Source organism: Manis javanica, chromosome 14 (genome assembly GCF_040802235.1).
Source record: "Manis javanica isolate MJ-LG chromosome 14, MJ_LKY, whole genome shotgun sequence".
In the NCBI taxonomy this organism is placed as follows: Eukaryota; Metazoa; Chordata; class Mammalia; order Pholidota; family Manidae; genus Manis; species Manis javanica.
This window is the reverse complement of record NC_133169.1, coordinates 7,775,069-7,797,467: the sequence shown is the minus strand read 5'-3', so window position 1 is coordinate 7,797,467 and position 22,399 is coordinate 7,775,069. Positions and strand designations below refer to the sequence as shown.

Below are 22,399 nucleotides of genomic sequence, written 5' to 3'. Positions count from 1 at the left end.
TCAGGCTCTCACTTCTATCTCCTGTAAAACGTATGTGATAGGCTGGATGCTGTCTGTGTCCTGATCCCTGAAACCCATGAGTATGTTACCTTATACGGCCAAAGGAATTTGCAGATATAATTAAGTTAAAGATTTTGAGATGGAGAGATTATCCTGATATCCAGGTGGACTTGATATAATGACAAGAGTCCTTATAAGAGGGAGGAAGTCAGAAGGAGAGAAAAAGGCTCTGCCGTTGCCTCTGAGGCAGAGGAAGGAGTCAGGGAATGCAGGCAGCCTCTAGCTGCTGGGTAAGACCTGGGGACCCATCCGTTTGGGGCTTCTTCTGATCTCCAAAACTTGAGATAATAAATTTGTTTCGGTGCTGTTTCAAGCCACTAAATTTGTGATAATTTGTTACAACAGCAATAGGAAACCAATATAATCAAGATGTTGGATTAGGTCTAAAATCATTTTCCACGTAAAAAAAATAAATCCCACAATTTTGATTCCTCTGAAAAAAGCACATCAAATGGATCACCTTTCACATAAGAAGACAGGTACAGACAGTATGATCGCTTTTGTTTGCAGGCTTCTTTCGCTCACTATGTTTGATATTTATCCACCATTATTCCAGTTTGTTTTTAATTCTAAAAATAATTTTTTAATGGAAAAAAAGAATAAATGTGCATTCTTTGATGTTAATGAAGACCGGAGGAGGGAAGTCCTGGGTCCACAGTGCAGAGCTTCAGTTATAAAGGCAAAGGAGGCTTCAGAGACTGAGACGAGGGGCTGGTGTCCCCTCCAGAAGCACCTGCAGGACCGCTGGGGTCTGCGAGGGTCACAGCCCGTGTCAGGGCAGCAGCTGGGGCTGTGCACCTTATACTCTGGCACCGTCCAGTCCAGGACATCAGAACTGAGGGTCCTACCAGCCCAGGCAACGCAAAGTCCCACAAGTCACACCTCTAATGTCTCCCACCAATGACTAGTTCTTATCAAAGACCACCCCCCCAAAAGGAATCTGGTTCTGCCCCAGGATGATACTTTCCTCTGTCCCCACAGCGTCCCTTTTCCAGATTCCTCCTCGCCATGGGCTTCCCAGCCACCCAAAGCTTTACAATTGCTGAAGGGACTCCAAGTCCCACAGATATGCAACAAAACAGGAATGGCCCAGAGACTTGGAAAAGGGCTGCTGTCCCACTCAGTACGTACCCTGCACATCAGCCTTTTCCCTCATGAGGATATCTTATTACCTTGGGCACATGCATCACAAAAGGAGGCTGTCAGTGTAGACCTGGACCGACTGGTGGAGGCCATTGGGTTTTTAGGTGTGCTTGTCTCCTTACATAGGAATCTCTTCCTGTCTCTCCCTCTCCCTCTCCCTCTTCCTCTCTTTCTGTCTGTCTCTTGCTCGTAGAAGAACCCAAAAGCCCTTTGTGTTCATGTCTGTGGAAGGGGGAGAAAAGGCAAAAATAAGAAATATAATTACCTGTTATATTTATAAGGGACAGTGTTGAAATTTGCTCCACCACCTTAACCCCGCAATTCTGGGTATTCTCAGTTCCATTCACCCTCTCCCCAGCCCACAAGGCTTTCCAAAGTCACAGCCCATGGCGCCATATCTCTGGCATAGTCCAGGACTGCAAACAAAGGGACCGGACCAGGAAACAAGGAGAGCTCTGCCGCTTTGCCCTTACTGAAGCTGTTAGTGGCATCTGAAAGGATGAGTTAGTGACTGAGTTCTCAGAACCTAGATGTCTCAGATGTTTGACTCCAGATATGCCAATGTATGAATCATTTTAAAAAATTGCTTCTCCAGGCTTGTTTTGGGTGGCAGGATCATTCCCAACCTGGGAAATGCACAAGAATTATTTATGAGAGATTTCAGGCATCCCTGAAGCTCCAAATCTCTATGGTCATGATTGAAAACCTGGGCAAAAGTCGTTTCATCCATCATTTTAAGGAAATCAAGATTTGAAAAAGCTTGATTTTTAACCCCAGTGTTCTTTAGAGATGCCAACAATTAAAGACTCTTCATCCTGCCCACTAAGTCAAGCCAGAGCCTCTCAGCTGCTTTGTCTTGTCACCTCCAGTTAACTCTTCCCCTCCCAACACTTCTCAGATCCACCTGTCTCTCCAACAAGGCCACCTTAGCCCTGCAGCTGCCATTATCAGTCACCAACAGCCCTCCTGTCTGTGTCCCCACAGCTGCCCTTGTCCCTGTCCAGACCAGCTCCCACAAAGCTAGAGCAATTGTTCTAAACTAAAAACATCAACTCTCACATTTAAATACATCACTAGCTCCCTGTATTTGGGGTTTGCATTCATCTGCATGAAACTCAATAGAGGTGGCTTAACCAAAGGCAGGTTTATCCACCTCGCCCCAGGCAGTATTGGAGGAGGGAGCTGGACTCTCCGACAGTCTCTGCAATGGGGAAGCAGTTCTATGTTTCTGTTGCGCCCGTCTCCAGTGATGTCTTCAGCCATCATTTCCAGACCACGCAGGGAGAGTAAAGGAATAGAGCAGCAGCATGACAGACTTCTGTTTGGTAGGAGAGGGAAGGAAAATTTCCTCCTATGGTCTAAGAATTAAATTGAGACAGATTAAGAGGAGGAAAAAAAACCAAACTTTAATTACATGTGCGTGGAGGCCAAGTAATGAAATTGAGACCTAAAGGAATGACCAAGACAGGCCGTTTTTATACTTTTTAGATAAAGAGACAATAAATCTGTAAGGAATGTTCAAAGAAAACTTATGTCTGGGAGCTTCAATTAGTAAGGAATTTTAAACAGCATCTGGGCTGGGGTAGTAAAATAGTAAACGTAACAAGGTTTGTTTATATAGTTTTCTGGGCTCTGAATTCCCTATGTCTGATGGTAAGGGCATCTCTTCCTGGTACAGGGATGGTACCTTTCATGTGGAAATTTATTTCCTGCTTTCTGGACACAAATCGGGTCAGAGTGTTCGTGCTCTCGCTGTTTCCTTAAATAATTTTAATTCAAAATAATCAATACGCCAAAGTGGCCCATGATGGGGTGGGGGGAGGGTGCGGGGGGCAGCTTCCCCTTGGCCCTTACAGGATCAGCTGGCCAGAACCAGACTTCACCTCACTCCCAAGGGAGGTTAGGAAGGTCAGTATTTTAACTTTCCAATCACTACAGAAAAGTAAGGCAAGAAAAAGTGAGATTGAAACGTGTTAAGTGAGCAACCCCCTTAGTTCCCAGGACCTCAGACTGTGTATGCTCCTTGTTGATAGGTGTCACGTTTAATCTGCTAGCTTCATTTCTCTCCACACCCCACCTTGAACTTCAGCATCCCAGGCCTGTGGATCTTCAAATTTTTAAAAGATGGTGGTATCTCTCTTGCCCCTGATGTTTGCACATGTTCACATCCTCATTTGTGAACTCGTGCTCTTTTTCCACTCTCAACTTACGTGAAACATCCTCTAAGGATGACTTCTGCACCTCCCAACTCCAGATCAAATAACTCTGCAAAACTTATCAACTGTGTGGTCATTGGCTGTGGACCTGTGTGTATTGTCCATTACGACAGTCACTTGAAAACAGTGATAAACCCTGTCATGCTCACTATTAGTGGTTCGGAGCCTGCCGCATGGTTAGTAGTAGATTACTGTTTGTTGAATAAGCAGCAGGGCTAACCCCTGAGGCAGTAATTTGCTGTCGCTATTGTTCAATATGTTGGAATATATCCTATTCTAAGCAAGTAGCATGGAGTTTCCTTGTGTCAGGGGGAGGTTTGTAATAGCAAACAACCGAAGCTGTTGGAGATAATCTCTACTGAACATGTGTTCGCCAAAACCCTGAGCTCTTGCAGAGATCATGCTGGGAACTGAGGGAAGTAGACACACAGACACACCCAGGGAGAATGAAGAGAGCATCTCTGGCTGGGAGAGGAACAGAGGCTGGCAGTTCTAGTGTGTATCAGAGACCCTGGCTCCGCTCTCTGCAAGCCTGCTAGGGAGGAAGCACAGTCAGACGATGCCTGCAAAGTGTACCTCAAGATCCTTAGGACCCCAACCTAGACCAAGGCACCTGTGGTCTGTCTAGCAGAAGCGACAGAGTTGCAGACTTCAAAGGTCCAGGAAGGCCTGAACAATGGACATCTCAGCAGCACCCAGTGGGCCTCCCTGACATTTGAGTGTTCCTATAACGCTCCCGGAACCTTTACATGACCTTGGGTCATGGGAAAGGGAACCCAAATAATGACCAAGTTGGAGTTAATGCTCAGCAACTCTATGCGATAGAAGTCCAGAGACTTATTTAATTTGATTTAAAGCAAATAGAGATGTGACATTTCCTGCTTACCTGAGTTTATTGAATAAGATTTATATTCACTACATAAATGGATGGCTTAGTGATTTATGGTGCACACCTGTGATGGATAAAATAATAAGCAGCCACTCAAACTAACAGTGGCCTACCCAGAGAGAAGCTAGCCTCACAATGACAGAGTGCCACCCGTGGTGCTTATTACCTGGTTTACTCTCTCTGGACACCATTATTTTAACCTAGAAATCTGGATCCATTCTGTCAAGCTCTTTCAATACATGAATACCTGAAAGATCTTTATCAAAATCTTTAGAAAATAGCAAATGGATCCATTGAGAGTGACTAAACTCACTTTCTATAACAATAACAGTACGTTAATTGTATCTCTGCGGTCAACGTTACCTGGCCTTTCAGGTTAGACCATGTGTATGTAACAATTTGCCTCTTCTGTTCCACCTCAGTGAGGAAGGGGAGAATCCTTAATCCCTGTGGAATAAGTGATGTGCTCATGCACCAGCTCAAAGTAAAGCCTTGGAATGCTCAGTCTTCATGGAGTTTTCTGCAACATGGAGCTTTTCTCAGGCCTCCTTAATCTGGGAAAAAGAATTGAATCACAGGAGTTGAAAACTTCCATAGTCCTTCCCGTAACCACAGAGTTACTCTCAGTCACTGCCAAGAGTCCCTAGAGGTGCTGAGATGCGTTTAGTCCCCTCTTGGACTTCCACTTGCGCTGTCATCCACTTTTCTGAAGCTCACAAAACCTCTCTCCCTGTCCCTGCCTCCACCGCTCCCTGGGGGAAGGCTGATGTTTACCCCAGGGATGTGGTCCCTGGGGCTTCTGAAGCTCCCTTACCAGATGCCAAGGTTGGGCACTCTCCCTTCAGTCCTCAAGGCAGCAGGGTTTTGTGATCTTTCCCCGTAAAGTAGGGGAAATTGATGTCTCCCCAACTCAAAGGAGTACCAAACCTGCATTGCTTGCCCTCCCTATACAGCCAAGTCCTTCACAAATATAGCTTATTTGATTCTAATTATCACCACAAATCTCCAAAATGCTCAATAATGGATCCATGGGGCTCAGTCAAGGAAAGACTTTGAGATACAAAGCTAGCCTCCTATCTCCAGTTTTAACTGAAATGTCCCAAGCAAATACCTTCTCTTCTCTTTAAGCAAAAAAGTTCTTGAGCAAATTAAATTCTTCTGGTTCTTCTATTTCATCAGAAACGTTCTAATCCTGTTTTACGGTCTCTGCTATTTAGGAAAGCTGTAACTTGCTTGAATTTTATAGTAGACCCTTTGTGTCTATGTACCTGGTCCCAACCATCTATCCCTGCCTATTTCTAAACCACAGACACAAAAGCAACATATCTTCTCTGGCAACCAGAATCCTTTAGGATTTACATAAAGCTTTAGCTAAGATTTGTAGGGTACGTGTGGTTTTCTATCTTCTAACCTTCCTAAAGGAAATTCTAAAGCTGTAAGTGGTCATGGAAGCCTCTCCTTTAATTGTCTCCTTTGCACAATTGGACAAAGTGAAGTGATTAAAAAATTATGTTTCAGAACCTCAAGACTTTCATTGTAAATTGATCACAAAATATTGACTCATTTATTGTAAGAAGCCATGCTCTGCTCATTATAATTTTTCTCAAGTATTCCCCACCAGGAAAAACTGTGTGTGTCCTCAAGTTGCATTCAAAATCTCATCACCTTTGAATACCTCCTTGAACCCCACATTCCATCCACATTCTTCCCCTCGCCTTGTTTCAAAGAAAAAGTAAACCACTCTGTTAGTTTGTACTCTGAAGTTCAGTATTCACTAACAGTCTACAACACATTTCTCATTGGAATAGAGTTGTTTGTGAACGATTCCTCACCTGTGAGCTGCAAGGATGGAGGCTGTGTCATCTTCATTCATTCATTCATTCAATAAATATCTTGTTTCACTGTTCACCGGACACTATGGTCAGCCTTCTATCTCAAAAGACATTAAATGACTAGTTTTTGCCTGAGCAAGGGGGAGAAAGAGTTAATTAGGAAATAAATAAATGCCCAACACCTCCTGAAAACAAACTTTCATTCTTTGGTTTCTTCTTCCCAGAAGCAGACATGATACATCAGATTTTCCTGCCAGTATATGATGCTTCTCATCTCTTCAAATCCCTTAGGGTAAAAGACAGGCCAGCATATCTGTGTGCATGAGAGGATGACTGGATTCGGTAGCTCAGCTCCGGCTCCCTGAAACCCTGGAAGCTCTGCGTCATTGCGGCCTAATGGTCTCAGAGGCTCTTCTTTCCCTCTTTGAGTGAACCCCAAAACTAGTAAATCCTCCCCTCAATTCTCCATTACACACCTAAGCCCATACTGTTATATTTAGGAAGAGAAACTAAATTCTCAAAGATGACAACAATGAGAAAAGACAGCAAGTGAAACTTAGGTGTGGATCTGGGATAGGCGTCTTCTCGGAGCCCCCGGGAGCTGGGTCTTCCTCCTCAGGCGGCCTCAGCCTCCTTCTCTCCCAGTTCAAGGGATACGCGAGGCAAGAGCCAGGGAATAACGGGACACATTTCCATCCTCCTCCAGGTCTGGGCGCAGGCGAGCAAGAACCTCAGATAGGATCGAGATCCCTTTCCTTCTGGCTAAGCTCCACCTTCATCTTCCTGTGAGTTAAGGTTAGCCTTTTTGCATAATGGTTGACACGGAAAATATCTAGACTTTCTGAGGGAGAATCAAGATCCTGCTTTGGTGTGGGCCTTGCCTATGGGCCCAGACTCAGAATATAATGATGGCCCGACCTCAGGACAAGAGAGAAGCCTACAGTAAGGGTGACAGGAGAGGATGTTTTCTTCACAGTGTCAGTTCCTGTGGGCTGCTTCGTCATCCCAGCTTTTCCTGTTACCCTCTTTTCCTTCTCTTGACCACAAACCTCATTTCCTATCGTATACATTGACCCTGGAATGTCACTTACCTCTGGCTTGTCTTCTCAGCTTTGACTTCAGAACACCCAACACAGAGCACACCTTTGCTTGTACACACACACGCACACACACACACACACACACCTGAAAATAAGTGAACACATGTCCCTCAGAGGACCGTGGATTGCATCATGAATGCTGCCACAAACATGGAATGTCTTAACAGTTTCCTGTTTTATGCTAAAATAAGTGCATAGTTTGCATTCTAATTTCTATAACATTGATTGTTTTTTATATTCAACTTAGGTTTAAAATTACTCAAAATCACAACAAATAACCCAGCCATGTCCTACCTATCTTACTGCCCTGCAGGTAGGAGGCTGATGTCCCAAGCATGTCACTTTTAAGATCTGGACTGAGTTGAACTGAACTGACACTTGATAAATTAGATTCAGCAACCAGGCAATTGCTCTTGTCTGTCTTGGTGCCATAATATTTCAGGAGTCTAGGCTCACTCATGTAGAGACACACAGATTCGGCTTTTGGTGGTGGTGCTTTTGTGCTTTGTAGGGAGGGAGGCTCATTGTTTCTTGTTTATTTTGTCATTATGCAGAGTGACCACCCAAGTAAGATACCAGAATCCTGCCATTGGGCTGCCAACATTTACAACTTGTATCTGGTGGAAGTTTTTTAAATTGAATTATGGTTGATATACAATATTATATGAGTTTCAGGTATATAACATATTGATTTGACAATTATATACATTATGAAATGCTCATCCAATAACTGTAGTTACCATCTGTCACTATACAAAGTTATTACAATATTACTGACTCCAGTACTGAGACAATACCTTTCACCCCCACTATTTATTTATTTTATAACTGAAAGATTGCACCTCTTAATCCCCTTCACTTATTTCACCTATTCCCCTACCCACCCTCACCTCTGGCAAGCAATACTCGGTGGAAATTTTGATCAGCATATTTTCTTCCTGAGAAATCAAATAGCTTTTATCATTGGTTCAGCTAAAATGCCCACTGATCTACTGACATGTTTGTTTTACTGTTTTGGGAAAATACTTGCCAAAGGGACTCGTTTTCAGCAAAGAAAGATAGTAATGATATCATTCATTATCTTACCACCAAAGTTATAATTTTCATCACATCTAAATGGATAAAGAATTTCAAATGACTCAGTCTCCATCATCAACTTTCTTTAATCAATTCTCAAATATCATCCTCACTTCTGTGTGTTTGTTACACGCCAGAAAAACTTGAATAGTTTTGCCTCTATTGAGAGTGTTTAGGTTCTTACAGATTGCTAAATAAGCCGAATTTGTGGCCCCTTTCTCAATTATTAAAATAAGAACTGAATCAATTCACTCTATCTAGGTATTTATCCTTTCTGAAGACATCTTTTCTCTACAGCAAAACAATTAATCAATCTCTAATTTGTCTACTCTGACCAACAACCTTCAATAAGTTGAGTAGGAATATATATGGCTGGTAGAAACAACTTGCAAAATCATTTCCCTGTTCATAATAAATTTCCCTTAGAAAATAACTTTTATACAAATGGAAAACTTAACTAAAGTTTAAAACTTAAGTTCAGTATTTGGGGGGAAAATGTCTCCCTTCCAAATACTTTCCCAAGTATGATAAATGGGCAAAAAAGATAGCCAAACCTAAATAAGTTACTTTTAGTTGGATAATTTTGAAAGCAGAACTATAAAGATTATCTCAATTTTTTTTTACGAGGGGAAAAATACATATTTGAGAAGATAAGTACATGTGAATATTCTTTCTAAGATTTAGAATGGAGCCTCCAAAAGGTAACAGTGCAACTAAGGGTGAAGATGTAAAAAATGTTTTATGCTGATTCACATCTCTGCATAATAAAACCTATATTTGAATAAGTTTCCAAAAATACCCTAAACCTTTTCATGTAAATGCTGCTGTTTACTGTCATTCATTATGACAAAGGGTAGTTTTGTCATCTTTTCTGTCCTGTTTGTGAGGGACAATATGTTGTCTGCCACACTTCTCACTGTCAACTGTTTTCCTGAATTTCTCTGATGATCCTACTTGTTTTCAGTGATTTCAAGATTGCATTGCAACTTGTCTTTATGAAATGACTGATCCATGTTCTCACTTCAGAATACAATTTTTAAATGTTTGTAATTTAAAGAGGGAAATGAATAATGACAGTAAAATAGGAAAACTCAGAAATGTGATTTTGTATTATTGAAGCTATGCAAGCCAAACATACGTATAGATAAATATTTGATTGAACAAAATTGTGACAGGAATTTGAAGTAAATTGTGGAAACCATGTGTGAGAGAGAAAAGCTGAAATAAAAAAGAACTATTCTAAGGCTATGGTGGTAATCATTTTGCAACACATAACTATATCAAATTAACACTTTGTAAACCTTCAGCTTACAAAATGTCATATGTCCATTATATCTCCATAAAGCTGGGGGAAAAAAAACTACAGAAGAATCTAGCTATTTCAGGATCTTTGAAACTCCGTCTCCTCCCTACCACTCCTACACACACACACAAAAAAAAAAAAAAAAAAAAAAAAACACCCCCTCTCACCCCCCAGGAAAGGTGAAAAACTGGGATCAATGGCTGGCCCAGTGATGGACTCCTGGCCCAACCTGAACCAGTCTGGACCATTTCCTGGATCACTTGAACGTTCTAGAACAAAGATGTGAGGTATGAGTCTAGAAGCTGCCAGTGACGGGTTTCCAGACACATGCAAGAACCAGGTGTGAGAGGATGAAACAGGGAGAAGTAAAGGTGAGAGAAAGCCTGGCAACATTCCAGCCGGGTTCCAGTCATCCTTGAGGCCCAGCCACGTCTCCTTTTGGCAGTTTAGCTCTGTGACCAGTAGATTCCTGATTTGGCTTGAGATGGTTTAAGTTGTTCCGTCCCCCCTTGCAGCAAAAGAGCTCTGCCTAGTACTTAATTCAGCAAACACGTAGGGAGCACATACTATATTATATACAGGGCGTTGGGATTTGCATTTTGAAAGGGAAAATCTCACTTACTGATTAATCTAATTAGACCCTGGGCTCTCTGCTCTCAGAGCACTAATCATCTAGCAAGCAGTCCTGCAGTGGTTGTATCTGAGCTAATTTTTGAGATGTAGGGGTTTTCCAGGTGTGTAAGGCAGGGACAGGCATTCGAGTATTCAGAAATACTCCGTGCAAAGGTAGTCTTGAGGCTGCATGGTATGAATGAGAATAGCAAACGGCTCCATATTTCTGGGGCTTAAAGTATAATGAGGAAAAGGAAAGAAAGGAGAAATAGGCACAAACTCGTACTGCGCTACGAAGGACATACTAGAGAACTTGGACTAATTGGTCTTCTAGACCAGGGATCTCCACAAGGTGTGAACACAACCCAGAGAGGACAAAGTGACCCATTCAGGCAAAACCAGCTACATAATTTGTGGGGCCCTGACCAAAGTGAAAGTGCAGGGCTCCTTGCTCCAAATACCTAAGAATCCCAAGACATGACAGCAAAGCCTTAAACCAAGCACGGAAGCCTTCTGTGAGCGACGATACAGGCCACACACCCATGAAGCTGGCCCTGTCTTCAGGTGAGAATTAAATAATGGAACTAGCTTGTTTTTATTTTTATTTCATCCTTTCCTAATTTCTATTTCTATGAATATCTTATGATGTACATAATACATTTGTGGTACCTATATCATTTACAAAAAGTTAAATATACAAATATCAGTAGAGTGTGCCTAAAATTTATAACTGATAGTGAATACCACCAGTAAAGGTTAAAGACCTGCTGTCTTCCTGAGATTGGGCCTAAATTTCCTGACCGAGTTTGGCAGCATTGGCCTGGAGCTTGACAGGAAGAGGGGCAGAAGGTGAAAGATCCAGAAGATAGACCCCTAGGCAAAGAGAGGCAGAGACACAGTGATACAGAGAGTGCGAGAAGCTGGCTCCCCTGCGCTCTGATGTCAGGGGAGGAGAAGGGGGAGACAGGGGAGACACTACATTTTTATAATTCAACAAACCAGGAACCATCAGAGTCTGCAAATTTGACCAATCAATTAGAATCTCTCATTCTTGGAGAGGAGGGGACAGAAAATAAGAGACAGGAACCTTAAATATTCCTACATTGCCCTCCTTGAATTATTTCTACTGGCCCATTGAGCTAAATAGGGTCCATGGTCAGTTAAATCAAGGCTACTGTCCCCCAGAAGGACAAAGCAGAATCAGGGACATTGGCTCACACGCTCGTTTCCACCATCCAGCGCATAGGTCTGAGCCAGTGAGGCTGCCCCTCAGCTCACAAGAGCTGTCTGCATGGCGCTGCTCACAGACGCTCAGGAACTGGGTCACAATACACTAACTCAGAGGCCACATGATCCAGGAATGCATCCTCTATTCTGAGTCCTTCAAAAATGTTCAATATTTATTCCACTCTGTAAAAAAAAAAGACAAAGCTTAAATGTGTGTTATTAAGTGAAAGAAACCAATATGAAAAGACCACATATTGTGTGATTGCAACCACACGACATTCTGGAAAAGGCAAAATTTTAGACAGTAAAAGATCGGTGGTTGCTGGGGGCTAGGGGTCAGGGGAGAGAGGGCTAAATAGGCAGAGCACAGAGGACTTCTAGGGCAGTAAAACTACTCTGTATGATACTATAATGACATAGCCAACAATGTCATTTGCATTTGTCCAAAGCCATAGCATGTGCGCCCCCAAGAGTGGGCTCCACTGTAAGCTATAGGCTCTGAGTGACTGACGCGTCCACACAGGTTCATCACTCATAACAAATGTACTTCTGGTGTGGGATGCCGACAGTGGGGGGTCCTACCTGCGTGGGGGCAGGGGACATGGGGAACTCGGTGTACTTTCTGCTCAGTTTTTCCGTGAACCTAAAACTGCTCTGAATATAAAATGTATTGATTTTTGGAAAGCAAAATATACTTATTATAGAAAATGCCAATGATTTTTTTCAAAAACTACCTGTAATCCCTTCCCCTCCAAGAAAACCACTGTTAACATTACTTTGAATCCCTTTTGTGTTTTTTGATACCTACACACAAATACATGAGTAGGTGTGTTTTCCTCATAAAAAAATGGGAAAATTGAGTATTTATATTCATTCTATTTCAAGATGCATTTTGGGCACACGACACAATCCCATCAATTCAACAATTTTATAATAAAGAAATAGTGAGAAATCCCACCTCTGCTTATTTATTGTAATACAAGCAGATCCTTTCCCAATTTATCTTGCCTTTATACAGATCTGCCTTATATTTCTGTACTATTTATCTACTTATTTGCTTACCATCTGTATAACCATTTACATGAAAATGTTTTTGTGTTGCAAATTGGAATTATGCTTGCACATGCTGGTCTGGGACTTGCTTATTTCCCCTGAACATTTTTTCCTCGATAGCATATGTAGATTGATTTCATTATTTTTTGGTAACTGTACAATATTCCATAGTACAGTGTAGTGTGATTTATTCAACCATATTCAAGAATTCCCTTATTAATGAACAGGTGTTTTTCCAAATGTTTATAGTGAGAATTCTTTAATAAATGTCTTTTTACATATCTCCTTAGGAACTTTAATCACATTGATATAGCACAGATTTCTAATAAACAGAATTACTAAGTCAAAGAATATGAGCATTTCAAGATTTTAATAGATACTGTCAAATTAAGTTCCAAAAACTTGTACAAATTTTCACTCCCAGCACAAATGCATGAAACTGCTTATTTTCCCATCACTTGGTGATATTAATGTTTTTGTCAATCTAATCACATCTAAAAAATAGTATATTATTACTGTCTTTAAACTGCATTTCTTGGATTATAAGCAAGATTGAGTGTCATTTCATATCTTTACTGGCCACCTGCACTTTAGGTACTGTGATTGTCCATTCACATGTTTCCGCCCCTCAAGTGTATTTTCATTATTTGTAAACACTTTCATATACTAAGGATATACACACACACAGACAGAAAAGAAGAAGAGAGAGAATATCTCCCCAGTTCATCACTTGGTATTTGTTGTTTATATTCACTTTTGTCCTAGCAAGTGTTTCAGATAGCCATGGGCTTCCTGTGCTGCTCAGAAAAGTCTCCATGACCTTGAGATTTTACAAATATTTTCCTAAATATTTAAAACACTTTGTGGTGTTTTCATGTTTCATATATAAAGATTTAACAAGTCAAATTTTTAATTTTATATATTGTGCAAAATTAAGATTTGACTCTATTTTAGTTCAAATGGATTGACAACAGTTCCAACACCAATCATTGTCTAAGCCTCCCCTTCCTCCACTGAAATGATTTGCCATAGTCTGCGTACATCTGGATCTGCGTCTGGGCTCTTATTTATGTTCCACTGATTTATTGTGAGTTCCTATTCAAATTCCATATTGATTTAACTCCAGCGGCTTTATAGATAGTAAGTTCTGGTATCTATTTTAAAAACAGTTCCCCCAAACATCAGTAAACTCATAGACACTGAGAAGTGACTGGTGGTTACTGTGGGGAAGGGGCTGGGGTAGGTGGGTGAAATATGTAAAGGGGATAAAGAGGCACAAAATCTCAGTCATAATATAAATTAGTCATGGGGATGAAAGTACAGCATAGAGAATATAGTCAATAATACTGTAATCTTTCTATATTGACAGATAGTAACTACACTGGTTGGGGTGAGCCTTTAATAATATAGATAATTATTGAATCACTATGTTATATATTTGAAACCAATATAATATTGTATTTCAACTATACTTCAATAAATCTTTAAAAAATTCTTTAAAGTTCCCCTTAGGATATTTTTTTCTTTTTCAAATTTTTTTCCCATTTATCACATATTTATTCTTCAAGGTCAATTTCAGATTTATTTTCTTAATAAGCTGGATATTTTATTCAGATTAAGTTAAATTTATGTATTAATTTAAGTATGATTGACATCCTTGGAATGATTGAGATTTTATAATATAAAGTCTCCCTGTCCAAGAATATGATATGTCTCCTCAATTTACTCATGACTCGTTCTCAATAACATCCCACTGTCCTTCCTGTGGATCCTGTGACCCTCCTATTAAGTTTCTCCTTTAAGAGACTGACAGTTCTGTAGAACAGAACAAACTAGCCCGGACTCACGGCTCCCTCCCTGGAACCAAACTCTAGAGAAGCCGCCGACGAAGAGGGAGGTTGCTGGATTCCAGTATATGAAGTGGGAGACATGCTGGGGAAGATAAGATGACCAGGTACTGATATGAAAGGGAAGAAGAAGTTTCCAGCAAAAGGAAGCCAGACCCCACAACGGGGGGAGTGAAGGGAAGCAGTTTTCTATCTGGACCTTGGTTCTGTTGCCCACTTGCCCTGGGAGGGATGGTGCGCCTCCTCTCTGAGTGGCCTGGTGAGAATGCAGCACCAGCCACCTTGAGGGGCAGGCTCAGAGGGCTGACTGGCCAAGGTGAGCTGAGAACAGGAAGAGCACACAGTCTGGCCAGGCACTCCCTTCCACGCCCTCCTCTCACCTCATGCGCAAGAATCCATCACAATAGGGGAAGAAGCCTCGGGGAAGCAGAAATACTTAGGGCAGGGGAATTAAGTGGACATGGTCCACTTCTGGACACGGTCACCGGGTGGGCGGAATGAAGTAAACACTACTGGGTCGAGGCCATATTCTGATGCTAGAAGCTCTCTCCTATGTGATATCACCACTCCCCCTCTCCAGGTCACCCTGGGAGAACAAGCTAGGGCCATGGATCTTATCCCACCATCAGAATACATAGTACCTGTCAAGGTGGCTGCTGGCTCCAAAGGAATGTGAGGTGGCACAGAAAGATGTTAGGACAACAGGCCTACAACTGGTGTCCTTAGACAGGCCTGCTTGCAAGGCTGAACTTTCTCTTTTGCCATAAGAAGACGCAGGGGTGCTTTAAAAAATACACAAGGAGTAAATGTCATGCTTAACCACAAATTATTGAAAACTTTCCCCTTGAGATTAGGATCAAGAAATGGATATTGACAATTACCATTTTCATTCAGAGTAGGTTGCTATATGGTAAAAATGAAAACAAACAACCATTTACAAGTCCAGACTGATATAAATAAATGACTAAATACACGAGGAGAGAGAAAGCTTTTCCTTTACAGTAGAAGGCCATTAATAAACTAGAAGAAATGATGGAATTAGAAAACCACCATTTGATAAACTGTCACAGTAATAATTAATTTAGCCACACACAAAAAAAACACCCACTAATGGATGCTAAAACTAGTAAGTGAAAATTTGACAGACAACGGTATATTTACATAATCTTGAAGTATTTCCTCACAAGGTATCTATTAATTGCAAAGAGAAAAGGGGTAACTTTAAATAGAGAGAATCAAATAATCAAGGAATGGGACAAGTCAAGATGTTCTCCTCTCAATGGAATGCAATGAGAATACAGCCTCAATTCTGTATATTTCTGCCAAAATGAGGAATATTCTGGCCTGGAACCTTCAAATGTTAAGGTTGTCCAAGTTAAGGAGAGACTAGAAAGAATACAAAATGCTCTAGGTATTGAAGAAGACTACTGAGACGTGACCACAAATGCAGCACATGGTCCTGGGCTGGAAGGTTCTGCTTTGCAGGACACCTCGGGACCACTGGTGAGACTTGAATGGGACCCGTAAATTAGAGGGTGTTAGTCTCCTGATTTTGACGGTAGTATTGTGGTTATGGAAAAGAAGGTCTTCCTCTACATGAACTGCACCTATAAAGTATTTAAGGGTGATGGGGCAACGTATCAACACTCACTCTTAAATGGTTCATAAAAAACATTTTATATAAAGTGTTAAAACAACCACAACTCATCTGTGGAGTTAGAAGTCAAAATAATGCTTGCCTTTGGGTGGGGAAGCTGTGGCTGGGAGTGGAGATGGGGGACTTCTGAAGTGGCTGGATGGGGGTGACGGTTACACACCTCTGCTTACCTTGCAAAAATTCAATGAACTATACACTCGTGATCTGTGCATTTTTCTTATATGTATGTCATTGTGGGGAGGAAAAATAATTTTCCTTCTCTTCTTCAAGTTCTTGGCTGAGAACCCCCATAATAAAAAGACAGATTATCAGGAGAACACACAGAACTTTAATAACATCTGTACCTTCTGTGTACCACCACCTTAAATATCACCTTCAGCTAATGACTAAAGATTTTGGGGGCTGGGGAGTAGGTATAGGAGGTTACCAGGAAAGTTGTTACGCAGATTCATAACAGTCATCTGTTGCCTTCTCTATTGATACGAGGTTTGTAGATTTACAGTCATCCCCCACTTCTTAGTACAGAGAGGGAGACAGTCTTACAAATGGGATTCTGCTTATACTTGTAAATGTCTCTTACAAAAGGGTAGAACTTGTACTCAGTTTTCAGAGCTTCTCCTGCATCTCCGGTTTCTTAAAAATAACCAGCTCATATTAACCAATATGCCAAAGGGGCATATTTTGGGGTAGCGGACACAGCTCCCCTTTGTTATACCTTGATTTAAAAACAAAAGAATCCCTGGCCAAATTTAAACATCAGTAACTCAGCGCATGTCTTAATTAAACACATGCGCACTTGGAAGAAATCTCCCTCCCAGCGTTAAGTTCATTGTGCCAAAATATTTTCCATGCCATTGAGGAAAATTCACCAATGTATGTATCCTGCCTCTCATTATGGAGATTGGCATTTGGAATAACTCTGTCTCTGAAAAATTTAGACATGTGAAGTAATCAACAATTAGCAGATTTCTCCTGAAGCTACCTGATACCCCTGCTGTCAATACCATGTTAAGGAACAAAATTTAGACCAGAGTAAATAGGGTCTAATTGGCTTTATCCAGTGACTCATGAATCGTGTTGCATCCCCATCTAGCAAGTAGACAAGATGCTAGGGGAGTTGTGCAAAATGGGAGGTTTTATAGGCAGGAGGGTGGGGCAGAGGAGCTATTAGCAAAAGAAAGGGGAGGGACTGTTTCAGGGCAGGACACCTGCTTTGGAGGGAAAGGGAATGTCAGGGTTTGATCAGGCAGATTCCCTCACTAATACTGATCCGGAAATTCAAACGGACTAAAAGATCATATTCCTGGGATATGTTGAAAAGGTTAGTAAGTCTTGGTTTGCTGTTGTAGGGGGCAAATGACTCCAATTTGGCCTTTTCCTTCTTTCTTTTTTTAGCACCCGTGTATTCTTAATAACTAAAAAATTTCTATTTCCCTACCTTCTTTATTCCAGAAATGTAATACTGACTCAAATGCAGACTCTTGTCCGCAGCCATCCCCTCCCTTCTCTAAGGAGCAAACTATTGCACATTTATAACAGACCATTCTGTGAACAAAACTTCTTACAACTTCCTGCTCTGGGAGTATGTCTCCATCCTCAGCAGCACCCCAAGCACTTCCTCGCTGCTGCTGCCTCTCCAGAATTAATTATTTGCCAAATATTTATTGAGAACATACATGAGCTGTACCATTCTAGAAATGGGGGATTCAATAGGGAATAATGTCTCTGCTCTCATGGAATTAACAATCTAGTGGGGGGGAAACCAATAAAGAAACAACCCTCCCCCTGCCAATTTTTTACAGACAGTGATATCTGCTTAGAAAACAGTAACAGATGATGAAAATGACTGGGGAAAGCCCTTTCCAAGGAGAGGACCTCTGGCTGCAGACAGAATGATGTGGAACCAGCCATGTGAGGATTTGAAGGACAAGCAGAAGGCAAACTCCTTGTGGAAACACATGAAGCTGTTTAAACTTACTGTAACGTCAGGCCCAGACGGCCACAGTCCCGTCTGGTGTGTGTGTGTGGTTCGATTGCTCTTGTTTCTGTGACTTCAGTGCTTCTCCCAAGCATCTGAAGCTACTGCCTGTCACCTCACAAGCGTTCAGGGCGTATTGATGAGAGAAATGAACAGACGAAATGGCAGATGGACAGGCATCTGCACAGCAAGGGAGAGGCACGTGGGACGGTGACAGAGGGGAGCATAAGTCAGAAAACACAGGGCCTGGAGGGCCAGGGGAAGCACTGGACTATTTATTCTAAATGCCAGGGAAACCGTTGCAGGTTTTGAATCAGGAGGGGACCTGCTCTTCTGTACATTGGGAAAGATCCTTCTCTGCACTTAATGAAAACTGGAAAGCCTGTGCGGCTTTGAACCTGGCCTCCTGCAAAGGGTCAGTGGACTCCGAATTTGTGCTGCATGGGCAGCACGTCCACAGCCTTTGCTCTCGGGGGCTGAGCGGTGGGCCCTGTGTCCTCTGGCCCAGCTCCACCCCGACCACCATCTGTCCTCAGGTTTGGAGTTTCCAGGCCCAAAGTGACTTGGGCCAGTCAATGATCCAAGAGCCTTTCTTTCCACTTTCTCTTCCTCAGAAGTTTGAGCTCTGCTGCTTCCTCTGATGTCCCACTCCCTTTCCCTCCAGGGCTCCTGTGTTCTGAAGGGAGCCCGCAGCTGAGCTGTGCAAGGTCAGGCAGCTGCCTGCACTGAACGACTCCTTTTACTCCCTGTAGGACCGACCTGGACAGGGTCAGGGGACCGTCTTTCCTTTCCCATTTCCTGTCATTTCCACTGTAGAAGAAAGCCTCTTTTAAACTGATTTCGTCCTCTTTGGGTTTCTGAAGTTCTCCTAACAGTCTGAGTGAGAGTCTTCTGACCACATGCCAAAATCTGAAGCCTCCCCAGCTCTCACTGTGGTCTTCATACCGCCTCTGAGCACCCTTGTTTCCTGGAGCCACAGCGTCCAGGTGCAGTGTTCTCTCTGTGCCTTAAGTTTCTGGAAATGCCCATGATTATTTTATCCACTGCAAGCTGACACATTGACACATAGAGCCGGAGTCTCCCTTTTTCTCTGTTTATTGATGGTCTCGGACCCAGAGGCGGGGTCTTTGAAATCCACAATCATGATCAAACCAGCATTGTTATTAGTAAATCATAGATAACATGCTTTGAGCCCTAGCTATGTGCCAGCCCTAGGTCATCCCCATTTTAGAGACGAAGAAATCCAAAGAACATAACATTTTAAATAACTTTCCCAAGGTCACACAACATGAAGAGATGGAACCAGGATCTGAGCCCAGGTACTTTGTTATCTTAAACTTTGGTTGAAAGGTGGGGGGTGGGGGGGGAAGGCTTTTAAGAAACTGCAAATGAGCCAGCCGTTCAGATGTACAGATTGGACCTTCAATAGTCCCTCTTTGGCCCCAAACACGAGTAAAGCATTACTGACAGAAACAGGATCCACTTCTGTCTGTCAGTACTCAGCTCCCATAGTACAAAGGCCACCTCGGTTTGTTCTGAGGCGAACCTGCCCCTGCTCGTGGGGAGTGTCACAATTAAAGGTCGGAACTCTTGAATAAACCTGGCCTTGTTCCCTGTGGAAATCCCATCACCAATGAGAGCCACCCCTCTGTGCTGTGAGAGAAATTGTCCCCGATCCCGTTACTGTTCTACCGAGTCTGCAATCCTGCCCAGGCTACTTGCAGGTGGAGAACCAGGGACAGGGAGTGTGGACCTCTCCATGTCACAGCGCTCACCTGTCTTTGTGGCAGGTACTGTTCGAGCCCTGAGGGGACAATCTCATCTCTTCCACATGGGTTTTAAAGGAACTAAGAAACAGACACAGGACTCAAATAATGTTCAGGGCATCAACCTTTTGGCTGGCAAAGAATCCAGCTTAGATCTCAAGTAAAAAAAAAAAAAACGTACCGAAACCTTTCCCCTACAGATCTAAGCTTCAGAACAGAGCGGCAACGAGCATCTCTACCCGCTTCACACCTGGTGGAGAAAAAGGCTCCCAGAGTCCCAGAGAGGGCTGCCACATGTACATGAGATGCTACGCTGGCACAGTGGCACCATGGCGGGGAGCCTGTCAGGGGGTGCCGGAAGCTTCCCAGCCTATGACCTTCTTCCAAGGCCCAGTCTTGCCTGATTACGCTGCTATTTTTAACTGTTTCCCCCCGCTGGCTCCCCACCCCAACCCCAGCCCCAGCCCCTGCCCCTGCCCCAGCACTCTGGATCATTCCACTGAGAGAGAAATGAAGACATAAATATTTGAAAAGTGCACCTTTGAGGGTCTGGGACATTGGAAGAAAATGGTGTGGGGAGGGGGGGTGTCACTTAAAAGGGGAGCGTCAGGATATCAGGGCTGGGCTGCCTGACCAGGAACTCCTAATATAGGCACAGGCGCACCAGTCCGCTAGCTTAAGTTGCTGAGGAACGTAACTGTGACCAGGTAAACGGGAAGGAGCTCAACTCACCTCTCACTCTATATTTGAATAGAAGGACTGAAAAATACTAGCATATGAAAGAAAATTATTGAAAGCATGGAGAAGATCTACTTCCAATAAAAGATGAATCACAGGAAAAATTTAAAAATCTTAGGCAACAGCTGCAATAAACTCTCAAGCAAAGTGGGGAAAACAGAGACTTGGTAAAAGATGGGGGTTGAAAAAGCCACACAAAATGCAAGAAAGAATTTAAGAGAACTCGAAAAGCATCACAGGATTTGAAATCGTTTTGGAAATAATAAGAATTTCAACATGCCAGATGGAAAATCAAAGCACTGATATGGAGGATAGTTTTGGAAAACTAAAAATCCACAATATAAGGATGAAGGACACAGATAAAAGTGGTCTGAGTGGGAGGCGGAGCCAAGATGGCGGCGTGAGTAGAGCAATGGAAATCTCCTCCCAAAAACACATAGAGCTATGAAAATATAACAAAGAAAAATCTTCCTAAAATAGAGACCACAGGACACAGGACAACATCCAGACCACATCCACACCTGCAAGAACCCAGCGCCTTGTGAAGGGGGTAAGATACAAGCCCCAGCCCGGCGGGACCCCAGCGCCCCTCCCCCCGGCTCCCGGCGGGTGGAGAGAAACCGGAGCGGTTTTTTTTTTTTTTTTTGGCGAGCGCTTTTTGGAAGCCTTAGAGGGACGGGCCCCCGTTGCCAGGGAGGCAGGGTGGCGGGACCGGTGAGGAGGTGCCTGGGAACGGCGCCGGAGGACAAAGAATATCCCGCGTTTCTCCCTGCGAGACCTGGGGGCGGGTGCCTGAGACCGGTGCCTGAGGACGGAGGAGGTCGCGCGTTTTTCCCCTTTTTTTTTTTTTTTTTTCTCTTTTTGGCGAGCGCTTTTTGGAAGCCTTGAAGGGACGGGGACCCCAGTGCTAGGGAGGCACGGTGGCGGGACTGGTGAGCGGGTGGCTGGGACCGGCGCCTGAGGACAAAGAATATCCCCCGTTTTTCCCTGCGGGACCGGTGGGCGGGTGCCTGAGACCGGCACTTGAGGACAGAGGAAATCGCGCGTTTTTCCCCTTTTTTTTTTCTCTTTTCTGCGAGTGCTTTTTGGAAGCCTAAAAGGGACAGGGACCCCGGTGCTAGGGAGGCAGGGCGGCGGGACTGGTGAGCGGGTGCCTGGGACCGGCACCTGAGGACAAAGAATATCCCGCATTTTTCCCTGTGGGACCGGTGGGTGGGTGCCTGAGACCAGCACCTGAGGACGGAAGAAATCGCGCGTTTTTCCCCTTTTTTTTCTCTCTTTTTGCCGAGTGCTTTTTGGAATCCTTGAAGGGACAGGGACCCCGGTGCTAGGGAGGCAGGGCGGCGGGACTGGTGAGCGGGTGCGTGGGACCAGTGCCTGAGGACAAAGAATATTGAGCGTTCCTTCCCTGCGGGACCGGTGGGTGGGTGCTTTTTGGAAGCCTTGAAAGGACAGGGACCCGGGTGCTAGGGAGACAGGGCAGCAGGACCAGTGAGCGGGTGCCTGGGACCGGCACCTGAGGACAAAAAAAAAAAAAAAAAAAAAATCGCTTGTTTTTTCCTTTTTTTTCCTTTTTTTTTTCTCTTTGTTTCTGTTCCCTCTCTCATTGTTGCTGCTGTTGTTTTGGTTTGGAGAGTGCTTTTTGGAAATCTTAAAGGGGCAGGACAGGTCACTTAGACCAGAAGCAGGGAATCTGGGGATCTCTGGGCACTCTAACCCCCTGGGCAGCAGGGAGCACAGAGGCCCCTTACGGAGATAAATAGTCTCCTGGCTGCTCCCCCTCCAACGGGGCTCCACCATTTTGGAGGAACAGCCCCAGCCAGGCCAAGCCCACAGCAACAGCGGAGATAAACCCAAAGCAACTGGGCAGGAAGCAGAAGCCCTGTCTGCGCACAGCTGCC

General features: G+C 43.4%; 1 long non-coding RNA gene across 1 annotated transcript; it reads right to left on the bottom strand.

Moving 5' to 3' along the window:
* Nucleotides 1-616: 616 nt before the first annotated feature.
* On the bottom strand, nt 617-21,113 carry LOC140845910 (uncharacterized). The gene is made up of 2 exons (XR_012124822.1): nt 1,233-21,113; nt 617-904 (listed from the first exon to the last, which is right to left on the bottom strand). It is a non-coding gene; the product is annotated as an uncharacterized lncRNA (long non-coding RNA).
* Nucleotides 21,114-22,399: the final 1,286 nt, after the last annotated feature.